Raw genomic sequence first — 16,472 nt, forward strand, 5'->3', positions numbered from 1 at the left:
CCCACAACATAGTTGCAAGCTAGAGATGTTGATCTGTAATAAATATTTTTCATGCCAAACTCCATCTCAATCTCTGCTGTTGGAAAACTCAAATGGCAACAGGCACTTGCTATATCATGTATGAGAAGTATATCAATGCTTTCTTTAGAGACATTTTATGGACATATCATAATTGGTATCTCCATTAACTTTTACAATAACCCCCTATTTGGAGTTTTCCTGGCCTGATAAGCAGCAGGGCAAGTGGCAGTTTAGTGCATTTAAAAAGAACAGTGACACAAATAAGTCACATTTCTGAAGATGATACATAATTAGCTACTACTCAGTTGTCATTTGACTATCCCTGAAAAGTCGGAATCTTATTTATGCTATTCATGTATTATTTACTACTTAATACATTAACAGCATATGAGAAGGACGGAAAATGGTGGGACATAATTTCACCAAAATTGTTCTATGAGAGGATGAGGAAGCGGAGGAGGAAACCTAACATGGAAATCCAAATATACTTGGATGAAAAATCGAACGTCCATACTCTATGTGCATCATCTATTACTGATGTTCACTACCTTGGGCACTTCTATGGATGAAGACTCAGGCAGAACCTTTAAGTTTCTGGAGAAAAGTGACATTTCCTACATCCAAATTTAGCCTAACATTAATCATTCACTAACCTTAGCATTTGTCATCTACTCTTTATCAAAAATTCAAACAACGCAAACCTAGTACCTAAACATAAGGATGTTTCTTTTATAAAACTAGTATTTCAACAATAAACTCTATAATATACATGATAAAATCTAGTTTAGAAATAGGGGGTTATAACCACTAAATGTGGACTAAAGTTTAGCATTAGATTTTCACAAGGTGTCTTTCTGTGAAGATATAGACTCATCTGTAAAACGTGCACTAAGCAGTAAACAGCAAAATACCAATGAGGCAGCAGTCTCTTTAACCCCAGCTGTTGCATCGGAGGCATTACCTTAATAGCAGGAATATAACAAAAACAACAACTGCTAAAATTACCATGTGAAGGTGGTCCCTTGCGCCGTTTGAATATAATCTATTTTCAATTAATTATTTATAATTATGTTCTTAAAAGGTTGGAGAAATGAGGCTTAGGGACTTTAAGTAATTTACCCAGTTTCACAAAGCTACACAGAAGAAGAGCTGGAAGAAACTCCTGTGCCTGTGCCCCTGCTTGATCGGGTTAATATACAACACATCTATGCACGGATGAGCTCTCCCAAAGTGGCGGAGAACAAAGAAGAAGACAAAACTCATTGGAGGAACAATAACGGCGGAATGCCTAGATTTACGTCTACGTCACGTCACATCGCGTCTACGTCTACCTCATGTATACGTCACGTCACGTCTAAGTCTACGTATTGGTCTGCGTCACGTCCGCCGCTCCCTCCACGTCTGTGTCTACACCTAGGTAGGTTCACAGACGTGCACGTCATTTTATTGATTCTCAGGGAGTCATTTTATTTTATTCGAGGCAATCTGTAGAAAGTATTTTCAGAGAAAAGTTATTGTTAAAGAGAATAGTGCCTTCTGACTATATAGCATATACTTGGATTTCCTAATGTAACTAGAAAGAGAAAGAGCTAGGAAATATCATACCAAGTTTGAAATTCAGAATGCTGAAGGAGACTGAAGTTGGATCGACTGGCAAGTCAGAGAGTTGTCGGTAAGTGTAAGAGAATAACTGGCGCTGTGAGCAACAGAAACGCAGACGGCACCGCAGAGGTCAAACAGACCAGTTAACGAGAGGAGGGAATCTGGATGTCTGCTCTCTGGCACCTTACCAATGTACTCGTGTAGGAACGCTGCTTGTAAGCACCACAGCCACACATACCCATGTCCTGAAAACTTTCATAATCTGCTCTGTGTGTGAATTACCCTAGTAATCTGAGATTTATAAAGGATGATGTGGATTTCCCTTTTTCCTTTCTAGTCCTTGTGTTTATTTATGAAATCTTGGATTGTAAGAATCCATTTTGTATTGTGTTAAGTAACTGAAAAACCTAGAAGAAACCAAAATTTACGATGGCCAGCTCCTTAGGACTTATATTGAACATACAAGATAAACATAAATTAATCTTCCAACAAAATAGTGTCTAACTATGCTTTTGTTGTGGTTGGTTTGAAAGTGACTAAGCTAATGATAATAGATAATATTTCATTAGTTACAAAATACTTTTTATTTTTAAGATCTTAAAAATAATTTTATAGAGTTATTTGGTATTACCTTATATTTAAAGAGGAAGAAATATATTCAGAAGGGTTAAATGATTTTCTCAGAAGACACATAATTAATGGCAGGCTCTATGGCTCCAGTTCTCATGTAGTCTGTTGCAGCATACTGCGTTTGTCTCTTGAAGAAAAAATAGTTAGCAGAAAGTATACTCTTTTCATCGTGGCACAATAATCCAGAAAGAACAAATGCTTATCATAGTATAAGACTCCTTTTGGAGTGAAGGGGAGCTATTTTAAAGAACAAAAAATATCTTCACTTCAGAGTAGTGGAACTATGGAGACAGCTGGTGTAAGTGAGGAGCCACATGGTAAATGTATTCGGCCCTGAAATAGCCTCTGATACCGCTCAACCTACTTGTAATGTGTCTTGCGGCGCAGGCTGCTCTTCGGAAACCACTGAGGGTGCAGTCCTGCTGCCCTTGCATTTCTTTTATGCTCACATAACTCCCATTAACATTGCTCAAAGTTCAGGGTACCAGGAAGTAAGGGCAATTTTTCTCTGCTTCCTCAATTCTCAATAGCTTTGCAGTCATAGACATTTAGCGGCACTTTCTCCATAAGAAAGGGGTATTTTGCACAGAAATAAGAAAGCTGCAGGGAAGCCCTGCATACTGCAGGGAATCGCTGCGTGCCGAGCCACGTGACACATGGATCTGGTAGGGCACCAGCTGCTTGGAACCACCTCAGGGCTGGGGGCTGTGTGAGGAGAACTCCCATTGGCTGCGTGTGCACCTGATTGGCTGTATGACAGCAATGCCTTCCAGCCCAGCAGTTTCTGTTCCAGTATTCACCAGATGCAATTAGCAGAGTCAGAAGGAAGCAACTTAAAATCTGCCAAAATAGGTCAGCAACCTCATTGTTTGCCCATTAGTAATCACAGGATATATCTTCAGAGCAACAAAAGTCCTATGAAAATTATACAAAAGCATCCCTTCTCTCCCCAGTTTTGCCATAGTTCCTTGCTTTGTACATGTTATTATATAAAATGGGTCTCATAAAAAAGAGGAGTCGTTTCCAACTGAGGTCTCTTTCTACAGGCAACTCACAAAAGTCACAAGTTGCCTTGGCAAACTAGTAATTGGAGAAGCCCAGGATATTAGTAGAAACTACAGCGTGTAGGTTAAGATATGTGCGTGCTTTTCCTATTTCCTCAACTTGCACTTTACCCTAATATTTTTCCTGTGAATAATGATCTATAGGTTGATTTTATTAGATAAACTAAATCATATATTAAGTACACTGCGTCGATATTTAAAAGGATGCAAACAAAGCATCACCCCTTGAAGAATGTAAACAAAACTTCCCTAAAGCAAAATGTTGCCCCTTTATTTTTCTGATGAATGTGCTGCCTCTCAGATTTAAACCGATACCTGAATTCAACGTATTTCTTTTGTTCCTCAGTTGTCAAATGTCAAAGCTTACTGGCTAAAATGTAAGTTGTATTTTGAAGCAGAAGCCGTTGTAGCTCTTTTCAAACCTTTTTGACACACAAATTAAGAGATGAGCAAGAGGCTAGAGGAAAGGAGACAAATGGAGAGAGTACAGGTGTGCTTTTTATCATGTCTCCAGAAAAATTGCAATTTTTCTTCACTGATCCTTCTTTTTTTTTTTTTTTAAGCAGTGCAACATATGTTATGGCTAATCATATGTAAGCCACTGGGAGAATGAATGTTGTCACAATAATTAATGGTTTAACTCACTCTGAGTATTTTCAGTATTAATAACAAAAATGGGACTTTTGTGTTAGTGTGAACAGGAACATATGTTTATTGCCTTTTGTTTCTCAGAAGTGAAAACACCGTGAGCCTGCTCATTCCTCCTAGGTTTCGGTCAGTGTCTTGATTAGGAGCAGGCCAGATGAATACAGTCAACACCCTGTGTTCCGGTATGGATTGGTGCAACGTGCTGCTGTTCCATTAGCCTTCAAACCTTACCATTTTTGCCTCTGTTCTCAAGATGGTTCATGGTAGTCTGAGGGACTTCAGATATAATGAGTAGTGCTCTTGATCAAGCAGGCAAGCAAGCAGCCAAGCATACAAGCAAACAAAACTTGAATAACCTTCAAAGCAACCTTTGCCTATACTTCTAGGTTTGTATCAAGAGCCCTCTTCAAAAGAATTCAACCTCAAATCATAATATTCTTTCCTGCTAGTGAAGGGATTTCTTATTATTCAAATCTGCTCTCTGTTCACAAGCTTTATAAAATGGACATCTAACAGTATAATAAATGTTTTTCCTCTCCACATATATGTAGGCTATGGTTTACCCATTGTGGTCTTTTTCTGTCCATATTGATTATTTAGGATTTTTTTGGTTGCTATTCTTTATTAAAATAAGGCACTTATGTTTTAGGTTAGCCTCATGGATATATGTATATTTTTGTGACCACATTAATTGTCAGGATTGGAAAAAGCACAAGCAAAAACTACAGTCATGCGTTGCTTGATGACGGGGATACATTCTGAGAAGTGCTTTGTCAAGTGGTTTCATCGTGTGAACATCACAGAGTGTACTTACACAAACCTAGATGGTATAGCCTACTACACACCTAAGCTGTATGGTGTTAATCTTATGGGAATACTGTCGTATATGCGGTTCATAATTGACTAAAGTGTCATTATGTGGCGCTTGGCTGTACTCAATTCTAGCAGTCATTTTTAGTCCTTTGTAAAATACAAATAAGTTTACGAAAATAATAAGTGTTTTCAGTCAAGGATATCTGCCTATTTATTCTGGTTTCAAGGCAGACCATTATGGAGTTTTAATTGATAATATGATACTTTGAAATGTATACCAGCATCAAATTTTGACCTAAACACTTTCAATTAAAAGGATATATATTTTCATCATCTTTACCCCAACACTGGCATCATATTGACTCTAAGGCCACTTAGCCTATGAATAATATTGAAGAATTTGTTTCTCAAACTGAAATCTGCTTTAGATAGTTCTATATTTGTAAACAAAGCCAGCTTTATTTTTTCCAACCCCTTTTAGCAGACACTAAGACATTCTAAAGTCATATATGAGAAAAGTAATTTCCTATCTATTAACCTTTTACCTAAACACATAGTGAAAATATTTCTTCAAGTAAAATTACCATGTGGAAATTGATTTAGTTATAATACTATTATTATTAATCATTATTGTATCTATCACTAATCATCATCAACATCATCAGGAAACAAAAGGAACAGAGAGAACATGATGATAGGTAAATAGCCTTTTGCATGTGTCTGGACATCAATATTGATTTATGACAATATGTAGTTTAAGTACATAAACACTGTATGGCTCCTGTGCCCCAGGCTTTTGTTTTGTGTACATTTGTTACCTTACTCAAACCATCCCTTAGTTATTTATTATTATCCCTATTTAGAGATTGGGTAATAAGGACTCGCATGCAAAATGACTTGCTCAAGGCCACACATCTACCTGTATTGGCTGGAATTGTTATCCTTATCTGAGACCTTACTAACTTTGCAATCTTTTATACTCTTGTCATCATACTGTTTTTTGTTTGTTTGTTTTTTGATTTTTTTCTTTTCTGCTTTTTCTCCCCAAGTCCCCCCAGTGCATAGGTGTATATTTTAGTTGTGCGTCCTTCTAGTTGTGGCATGTGGGATGCTGCCTCAGCGTGGCCTCACGAGAGGTGCCGTGTCTGCACCCAGGATCCCAACTGGCAAAACCCCAGGCTGCCATAGCAGAGCGCGAACTTAACCACTCAACCACAGAGCCAGCCCCCAGCCTACTGTTTTTAAACTGCTTTTAAATTATATTTTAAAGAAAGAAGCAACATTTTAAAACACTCAGAACATTTCAACTGTAACTCAGGGTATAAGTCTGTCAGTTCTGTACATATGTATGATCAGCCGTAACACATGCTGCAGTGCATAAGCATTATATCACCATTTTTATATCATTTTGGCAGCAGTACGTGCACATTATCTACAGTCAATGAAATGGCAGAGGGTAAGAGAAAGATTTTGAGTGAGAGAAAACAACAGACAAAAGAGAGTTTGAGGGCAGGCCCGGTGTCGTGGTTAAGTTAGCACGTTCCGCTTTGGTGGCCCAGGATTTGCCAGTTTGGATCCCGGGTGTGGAACTACGTACCGCTTGTCAAGCCATGTTGTGGCAGGCATCCCATATATAAAGTAGAGGAAAGATGGGCATGTTAGCTCAGGGCCAGTCTTCCTCAGCAAAAAGAGGAGGATTGGTAGCAGATGTGAGCTCAGGGCTAATCTTCCTCCAAAGAAAAAAACAAAAACCAGAGTGTTTGAGCTACCAGACATCATTCAACTAACAAGATAAAGTCATTCTCACCTAAAAAGAAAAAGATACTTTCTAAAAAGGCCTCCAAATGTAGGAGTAGGCCCAGAACAAAGCAATGTGCAATAAATTTTACTGTTATTAATTAGGAAGGGAATATCAAAAGAAAAATGATGAAAGCAGCAAAAAAAACCCAAAAAAACCCAATACCCCAAGAAGAAAATATTGGTAAATTGAAGAGTGAGTGATCGGGCTATCACTGCAATTAGTTTAAAAACCTTAAAGAGTGAACTGATCTGTTTAGAATAATCACACATGAACTAGGACCTATGTTCGCTGCTGTTATACATTGAATGGATGGAATCTAATTGAATCCCAGGAAAAGAGCATTAAAACCAAAAATATCCACTTTACAGCAATATGAGTCAGTAGCATCCTACATGGGTGGATAGATTGTATTAAACACAGGCATAAGAATATAATTATGCTTATGTTAAATGTTACATGCAAGCTGTGTTCTCTTCAGTGAGTCTAGTTATTCCAAATTAGTACTTTATTATCTTTATAGGTTCGATTTGAAAGTTCTCTTTCAATCATCGTTGCCAGGCATGGGTACTAAAGCTATCACAAGTGTCTTAAGAGGGAGAATATTACTTGATGTCAGTCAATTAAGAATCTCTTACAAAATGGCACCCAAAGTTGAAATATTCCTACTTATTTAAAAGAAACCTTTAAACTCTTTTATGCTTGTATTTTAGGGAAAAAAACTAGATTATTAACCTCTGCATACTTTTTTACACTTATAAAGACATATTCACTTGCATGTTTGAATTATTGCTTATCCAGCAACATGATGCCTAAGAATTTTTGCTTATTTATATACCGTGTGCTACTGGATGAATACTTAAATTTTCTTGAGATTGACACTAAGAATTGAATGTATGCTCTAGAGCAATCTTCAGTTCTTTAAAGTTATGGAAGCCAGTGATACTTTTCCCATATACTATTCTGATATTCTTTATGCTCAACATGATTAATTTCTCAAATTCTAATTTAACTCTGAGGTCAGAAGCCTTCCTTCAATGTTTATTTGTAAGTCTAGAAGCACAGAAAGAAAGAAATGCTATCCCTGGCCCCGAAGTTATATACACCCATAATAAACTCAATTCTTTTCTTTTTTTCTTTTTTTTGGTGAGGAAGATTGGCCCTGAGCTAACATCTGTTGGCAATCTTCTTCTTTTTGCTTGAGGAAGATTGTCCCTGAGTTAACAAACATCTGCCAGTCTTCCTCTATTTTGTATGTGAGATGCCACTAGAGCGTGGCTTGATGAGCGGTGTGTATGTCTGTGCCCAGGACCCAGACCAGCAAACCCTGGGCCACCAAAGCAGAATGAGTGAACTTAACGACTATAGCACTGGGCTGGCCCCCATAATGAACTCAATTCTTACTTGAAAAATTGAGTCTGTAGGTTGCATTTGTTTAAGCATGGTATTCTCTATGTATGATTTCACTTCTGTTTAAATGTAATCCATGCCTTTGAAAATACGTCTCAATTTTATGTATGATTGCTGGAATCTTAGAGAAGGCGTTAGCTCAAGAAAATAGTAAGTGATATATTTACCCACAAATAACAGAACACTTGCTAATCAGTGTCTTACACCACAAGTAAAATGACCCTTTAGTTAGTGACAAATCTGGAGATAGGAGGTTCTAAGATTTCTTTAGCAGCTCATTGATATTATGAAGTTCATGTTCTCCTTCCTTTTGCTCAGCCATTATTGTATGTGGTGGCGTTGGTTCTTTGGGCTTATTGCCTATGGATACGATGTGACTTCAAAAGCTCTAAACATTATATCACCATTCAATGAAGAAAGAATAGTGAAAAAGAACTGCTAGTGAGATATTCCATTACATATTTTTAAATCAGAAATAAATTTCACATTAGTTCCCTGATAAATTTGCTGGTTTATCCTTATACTTCGTTGATGAAACCTGAGTCACACGGTCATCTCAATCTCAAAGGAGGTTGAAAAATTATTTATTTGTCTTTTCTCACCTCTAAAGTGTAGTGGGAAGGAAGAAAAAGGTTGGAGTATTCTTTGAGTACTTCAGTTTTGAGTACTTCAGCTTTTGTAACCTCAGACATGACTCAAACATTATAAAATGCAAAATCTACAACATATGAAATTCTTTAACATGAGTTATAATTACTAATTATAATTTGAGGATCACACAGTAGTTGCTTCATTTTGCTCTAATGATTCAACGAGAGTTTCAATGGTGTGCTTGTTTTTGCCCTACCAAAAATAACGGAGTGGACTTACTTTAGACTTAGTCATGTAATGACGTATTTATCCTTTGAGGTTTATTGATATAATTTTTGAGGGTTTAGCACAGATATTTTAAGTCAAAAATAGACTAGTCAATGGAATCATGTGCTTCAAACCTTTTTGGAAAGGTTGGGGGATTGGAAGTAAGTGGAGGTAAAACTGGACAATAGATTTCAAGAGTTAACACTGTAACCACCAATGAGAAATAAGAAAGTTACTATTGTTTCTCTCATAGCTAGTGTCCTCCCAGTTACCATTCACACCAACAGAACTGGTGACTACTAGAAATAAGGACAGCAAACACTATTTTTAACCACTGCTGCTCTGTCTCTTGAACACTAGACTGCAGAATCCAGCAACACGCCTACTTCTGTAAACTAGCTCCTCACCAACAGCAGCTAGAGGATGTCCTATGCTTCAGTATCTCAAGCCTGTGTATCTTGTTGTTGACTTGCTATGCTAGCTGTAAGGAAGTCTGGGAAATTCTTTTTTTTCCCCCATCCTTACTCCTAAAGGTACTTAGAAGTGGTTAGGGTGAGGATGATATCTCAGAATAAGTAGTCAGTTTCAGGATCAAGAAAAGCACAATTTGTTAAGGAAAATCAATGAAGAAATAAAACTGGGTTTTCACTCAATACATACAGGCATTCTTCAGAGATATTGGAGGTTTGGTTCTGACTACCACAATAGAGTGAATATGGCAGCAATAAAGCAAGTCACACAAATTATTTAGTTTCACGGTGCATATAAAAGTTATGTTTACACTATACTGTAGTCTGGTAAGTGTGCACCAGCATTATGTCTAAAAAAATGTGCATAATTAAAAAATACTTTATTGCTAAAAAATGCTAATCATCATCTGAGCCTTCAGTGAGTCCTAACGGTTGTACTGGTGGAGGGTCTTGTACAGAAATGCAGTATCTGTGCAGCACAGTAAAATGAAGCACAATAAAATGAGGTTTGCCTGATATCTCCCAAAGAACCTTATAATATATGACCTGGCCAAATCAAATTGGTAGTAAATATTATTTCTTGGTCTTCTCTGGTTTCATTGTAAGGATATTAAAAAAAAAAAATCAGTTTGCATGTTGACCATAATTTAAATGATTTAACAAATAGTGGTTAGGTATATTTTCTGTGGGACATGAAAGTATTATAAAGTTTTATTAAAATAACCAGAGTCATTTATCAAACTTACATTTTACATATAACAAAAAGCGTTTCTATTTCTAGAAAATAAATTCCATGTATTTTCAACTCAATTGTTACCTTGTACCTCTAATGGGTCCTATGAATGATGTTGAAAGATACTTCTGTTCATCTTTATGTAATTAGATGACAAATGTTTGTTGTTCTTCCTTGATGTTTCAGCATTGCTTTTGCATTATTAGAGAGACATTCAGAACTCCCTTGACAACTAATGCACAGCACCTCTTTAAAATCAGACAGCCATATAAAACTAAATATTCCCCAAGCTTTTATAAAATTTGATTAAAGGATTAGATCTGTCAGTGTGCATTGTTGTACATTTTTCCTTTGAATAAGTGAGCGTAGAGATATACAAAAGAAAACATAATTAAAATAGGAAGACAGAAATGCATTGATAGAAACGACTAATATCATTTCCCCTGAACTTAATGGTATATAATTATGAAGAATCCAGTTTTATTAGTTATGACTTTTTTCCCCATTTCTTAAGGATTTGTATGTCTTTTAAGTTCAAGAAAGTTTCTATTTATAGGAATAATAAGCATCTACCTATAATTTAAAACAGTATTTGTTCAGATTCATCTAAAATCAAGTTATATAAGTGCATTGTTAAATAATGTTTTAAAGCATTTCACGCTAGGGACAGCATGCCATTAAGAGAGAATTATTGAATGCCCTTACAAAAAACAAAATATATGGAATCTAAATTTCAGGTATTTTTATAATTTTCTTTTATATACTAAAGCTGCTTAAGTCCAGAATGCATAACCTGTATTACACAAGTCTTAGTGATTCTACTTAATTTTCTTAATATACATTTGAGAAATTTCACTCCAACTTATACAAGCAGGTTAACTGAATTTTGTAAATATCATTGAAAATCATAGTTCTGATGTAGCTTTTAAGAAAGTAACGTTTTTACTTAAAAATCAGAATGTGTAAGAAAGAAATACCAGGCAAAATTGCATGGAACAGTGTTTTTCTCTTAATATGAATATATCACCAAATTATCAATGTATTTGTTTACTTTGTTTATACGTACACACAGGGATGAAAATTCTAATTTTTTCTGTAATAACTGGAGGAAAATTTGGACAACTCCCAGACACAATGATTTTGAATATTTGTGATGACTTTAGAATATTATTAAATTCACATTTTAAAAATATATAAATACTCTAGTTCTTTAAAATGTGTACTTTACTTCTGAATAGAAAAATAAAAGTGTGAGTAAGGGAAGGGTCTTGAGTTTTCATTTTGATTCTGCTGCTATGAAAAGCTGGAGAGATCATTAATACTTTTTGAGCACTAATGTTCTAACCTATAAAATGAACTAATTTGTGGGGCTAATTGTGACAGCTTTTTCCCTGCAGATATGGGAAAAAAGATTTTGATTTTGAAAATCTAAGTCAAAAATTACTCTAATTATGCTGTTTCTGTGTGTCACATCGGAAATATCTTTGTGTAGTTAAAGAACTTATTTAAAGTCTGTGGCGGTAGTGCAGGTGATTCTTCAAATTCACAGTTGCATTTAGAATTTGTATTATGATATTATAGAAAACGCAAATAAAACACAAAACGTCGACACTACCCCCTTAGTTCCTAAATATAATGATGTTATTTGGAAAGTCTCCTAAATGTTCTTGTTTCCTGTATTAGTTTCTCACTGTACATAAGGGTTATTTAACATCACTCCTTGGAGAAAATTTAGAACATTTTTAAACAAATAATTGTTTTATTTTCAGTGTACATCAAACATCTATTCGTGTCACATAGAATTTGTAAGAACATTTTAACAATAAGCCCTCTTTTACTGACTTATGGACCCTTTAAACATTGCAGACTTTCGTAAACAACTTCATGAAGTTTGTATTATGTCCATAATCCAATGTAGACAATAGTGTTTTTAAGATTAGAGCCAAACATGCTTCTGTTACGTCTAATGTTTTATTATAGTCTCACAGAATGAAATATTTTTTATTTTATAAAAGTATGATACATATCATATGAAGTGCATGCTTCTTTTTCGTTGTTGGTATTTCCTTCAACCATCCATAAAAAGCCAACATTTATTTAATTCTCAGTTCAGAGAATTACCTTTTTTTAAAAAACTTTGAATTATTTTATTTTGTGTATTTTTCCTTCTTTTCTCCAAAGCCCCCCAGTTCATAGCTGTATATTTTTACTTGTGGGTCCTTCTAGTTGTGGCATGTGAGATGCCGCCTCAATTTGGCCTGACGAACAGTGCCATGTCGGCGCCCAGGATCCGAACCAGTGAAACCCTGGGCCGCAGAAGCTGAGTGCACAAACTTAGCCACTCAGCCACAGAGCTGGCCCGGAGTTAGTCATTATCTTAAATCTGTTTTTTAATGTGATTTTGAATGTTAGAATATAGTTTCCACAAAGCACAGGCAGGTATTTTTACTCCTCTTTTCAAGTGTGTTATTTTCACCTGTAATATTTGTTTGAAGAATTTATGCTTGGACAAATTCTGATTATTATATGAGAAGGCATTAATGATTGAACTTAGCTCCTTAATGCCAAGTGCTATATTCATGAATTAATTTTTAGACTACCTCATTTGCACAAAGGGTTCTCTGTCTCATTTAAAGCCACTTTACTACTTTTTTTTCTGATCTAGCAAATTGTTTAAAAGTTAGCCTTTAATAACTTTGCAATACAAAGCCACCAAATATTTTGTCTTCTCTCAAAACTCAAAACAATGTGAGAAACAAAATAAATCAAGTAGTACTGGATTATAACCCAGTGTATAAAATAAATGACTGTGAGTCCATCCTGATATAAATAAACTAGTGAATGAATTAAAAAACGGAGGAGGATAAACAAATCTCCCATGGAGAATTTTAAATAATTCATGTAGATGCTCTGTCCTCAAGGAAAGGGATCGTAACGCACTATTTCTTAAGTGTTGGCTGTGAATAGTGAAGGAAGAGGAGAAAGACGTGCAGATGGGAGGAGGAGAAGAAGGAGGGGAAGGAGGAGGAAGAGAAGGGAGAAGAAGGAGGAGAAGAAAAAGGGGGAGAGAGAGAGGGAGAAAGAGAGAAGGGTTAGCTGCTGCCCTTGGCTCGTATCTCGTGGCTTACACAAAAATCATTTTGAAATAGACCATAGACCTAAACTTAAAATAAAAAATCAGAATAGACAATAGAAGAAAACAGGAGTATATGTTCAAAATTTTGAGTTAGGTTAAATTTCTTAGAGAGGACACAGAATGCATGAACCATAAGATAAAACATTGATAAGTTGAAATTTATAAAAATCAAAAACCCGTGGTCCTCAAAAAACATAATCAATAAGGTATCTAGTAGAAAATATTTGTAAGTCATATATATGACTGAGAAAGAATTATATCCACAATATATTTTTAAAAATAAAAATCTAGACCTTAGTAACAAACAGGTGAATACACCAATAAAAATTGGCAAAATACTTGAACAGACACTTCCTAAAAGAAGATACAGAAAAATCCAATAAATATATTAAAAATTCTCAGCATCATTAGTCAGCAAGTAAATAAAAATAAATATAAAAAAAAATGATACTATTATGTAACCACTAAAATAGCTAAAATGAAAACAATTTAAACGCCAAATATTCTACATCACGTGGAGCAAATAGAACTTAAAACTTTGTTTCAGTGTAAAATCGTACACTCATTCAGGGCTGGCCCCGTGGCCGAGTGGTTAAGTTCGCGCGCTCCGCTGCAGGCGGCCCAGTGTTTCGTCGGTTCGAATCCTGGGCGCGGACACGAATCCTGGGCGCGGACATGGCACTGCTCGTCAGACAACGCTGAGGCAGCGTCCCACATGCCACGACTAGAGGAACCCACAACGAAAAATACACAACTATGTACCGGGGGGCTTTGGGGAGAAAAAGGAAAAAAAATAAAATCTTTAAAAAAAAAAAAAAATGTAACTTTAAAAAAAAAAAATCGTACACTCATTTTGAAATCTTTTTGCTCTCCATCTCAGTTTTCCATTTATGATCATTTTTCTTCTGGCTGGAAAATAGCTTATACTATCCTATAGTATTTATAATAGATAGAATTATTTTTTTATTTGTTTGAGAATGTCAGTATTTCATCGTCTTTTTTTAAGAGTATTTTTTGTCTTAAATTAGGATAAATTATCCAATCAAATTCTGGTTTGGATGTCATTTTGTATGAATACTTTGGAGATATAATTAGCTTCCATTACTGTTATTTATAAGTTAGCTGTCAGTTTAACTTTTGATCCTTTGAAGGTAATCTGCCTTATTTTTCTGGCTCCTTTTAAGATTCTTCTCTTTCTTTGCTTTTCTGTAAAAATCATTATGCGTGTCCAATTGTGAGTTTCTTTTTATTTATACTGTTTGTGGCTTTGAGAGTGTATTTAATCTATATTTTGATATCTTTTATCAGTTCAGAAAGTTCTCAGTTCATTCTTTTCAAAAAGTAACTTCTCTCTCTCTCTTTTTCTTTTGGGACTGCAATTAAAATATGTTAACTAATCTCTTTATTTACTTTATGCCTCTTCCCTCTCTTTGATATTGTTTTGTATTCTCTCCCTCCATGCTTCATTCTAGATACTTATTGCAATTTGTCTTCAAGTACACTAATTCTCTCTTCAGTTCTTTCTAATCTCCTGTTCAACTCACCTATTGATTTTTTAATTTCTACATTGTGTATTTTAGTTATATAATTCCTAGTTTTCTATTAAAGTTTTCAGTTTTGTTTATATCATTCAACATACATATATTAAAGTCTGTGTCTTTTAGCAAGAATAATTTTAACCTTTGTGGGTGTTTCTCTTGTCTGTCATCTGTGTTAATTTTTCTTTATTTTATCATCTCTCCTCACATTTATACTTATTTTATTTTGTCTAAGACTGTGTTTATAATATTAATTGTGGAAATATTTTGAGCCTAGGGGTAATGTTATTTTCTTCCAAAGAGGATTTACATATTTTTCTGCCTGGTAACTGCGATTGCTAGTAATTTGGGACCACCTTGTTCAAATTTCAACAAATGAGATGATTTGTGGCTAATCTATAATCCTTTAAAGGTGGTTTTCTCTGTAGTACCTCTTTATACTTATATATGTCTTGGAATAATAATATAATAATAAAAGGCTTTTGTGTAGTTCTTATATCTTATATCCTCGGCAGTATTCTCAGTGCTTTAGAAATATTAACTTTTTAAATCCTAACTGCAATCCTATGAGGTAGGTAATGTTTTTTTTTCCTTGAGGAAAATTAGCCCTGAGCTAACATCTGTGCCACTCTTCCTCCACTTTATATGTGGTTCATCACCACAGTGTGGCTGATGAGTGGTATAGGTCTGTGCCCAAGATCCAAACCTGAGAACCCAGGCTGCTGAAGTGGAGAGTGCCAAACTTAACCATTATGCCATCAGGCAGCCCCAAGGTAGGTAAAATTTTTGTCCACATTTTGCAAATAGGAAACTGAGACAAAGGAAAATCAAATAATTTTCCCAAGTTAGTCGTAATTATTAGAACCACTATTCAACTTCACGTCCTGTGTTCTTAAAACTGCTATGCAAATGTGCCTTCCCATGAAAGATAGTTTCTGTCCTCAGCAACTAATCACTTTGTGAGAATCAATTCAAGAAATTACTCTTCCCTGGAGTATTTACATTTTAGGATAAGCTCCCCATGGGAAGAATACAAAAGCATTTATTTCTAACCACAAGCTGTCTTGTGAGAGCTTTACAACATAAGTCAAACAGTGTCCTTCTGACCTCTCACGCCCCCTCCAACTCATAAACTTCTCTTATGATAATTGTGAACTTTAAGACACTGACAGAGAAATAATTATTTGGCAACAATTTTCCAGGTACATAGCAATCATACATTAAATATAGCTAATACTTATTAGGGAATTTACTATGTGACAGCAAATCTGACAAGTCATTTACACAGATTCTTGCATTTAACCATTAAAGCAACTCAATAGTAAATATTATTCCAATTTAAGCAGACGAGAAACCTAAGCATTAAACGTGTGATGTATCCAAGTCCCATAGTAAAGATATGCACCATTAAAATTCAGTCTTCAGGGGCCGGTGGTGCAGTGGTTAAGTGCATGCTTTCTGCTTCTCAGTGGCCCGGGGTTTACTGGTTCGGATCCCGGATGCAGACATGGCACTGCTTGGCATGCCATGGTGTAGTAGGCGTCCCACATATAAAGTGGAAGAAGATGGGCACGGATGTTAGCTCAGGGACAGTCTTCCTCAGCAAAAAGTAGAGGATTGGCAGCAGTTAGCTCAGGCTAATGTTCCTGAAAAAAAAAAAATTCAGTCTTCACCATTTTGATTCTAAAACTGCATTTTAACCATGAGACTGTACTGCCTACATGATATAGACACAGAAATCTCTACATATT

General features: G+C 35.5%; 1 long non-coding RNA gene across 1 annotated transcript in view; it reads left to right on the plus strand.

Moving 5' to 3' along the window:
- Positions 1–1,263: 1,263 nt before the first annotated feature.
- LOC138920371 (uncharacterized) overlaps positions 1,264–16,472 on the plus strand; it is a 125,783-nt gene continuing 110,574 nt past the window's right edge. The window contains exon 1 of the long non-coding RNA XR_011431447.1: positions 1,264–1,693. This is a non-coding gene — a long non-coding RNA (uncharacterized lncRNA). The remainder of the gene's footprint in view (positions 1,694–16,472) is intronic.

This window comes from Equus caballus, chromosome 23 (genome assembly GCF_041296265.1).
Source record: "Equus caballus isolate H_3958 breed thoroughbred chromosome 23, TB-T2T, whole genome shotgun sequence".
Classification (NCBI taxonomy): domain Eukaryota; kingdom Metazoa; phylum Chordata; class Mammalia; order Perissodactyla; family Equidae; genus Equus; species Equus caballus.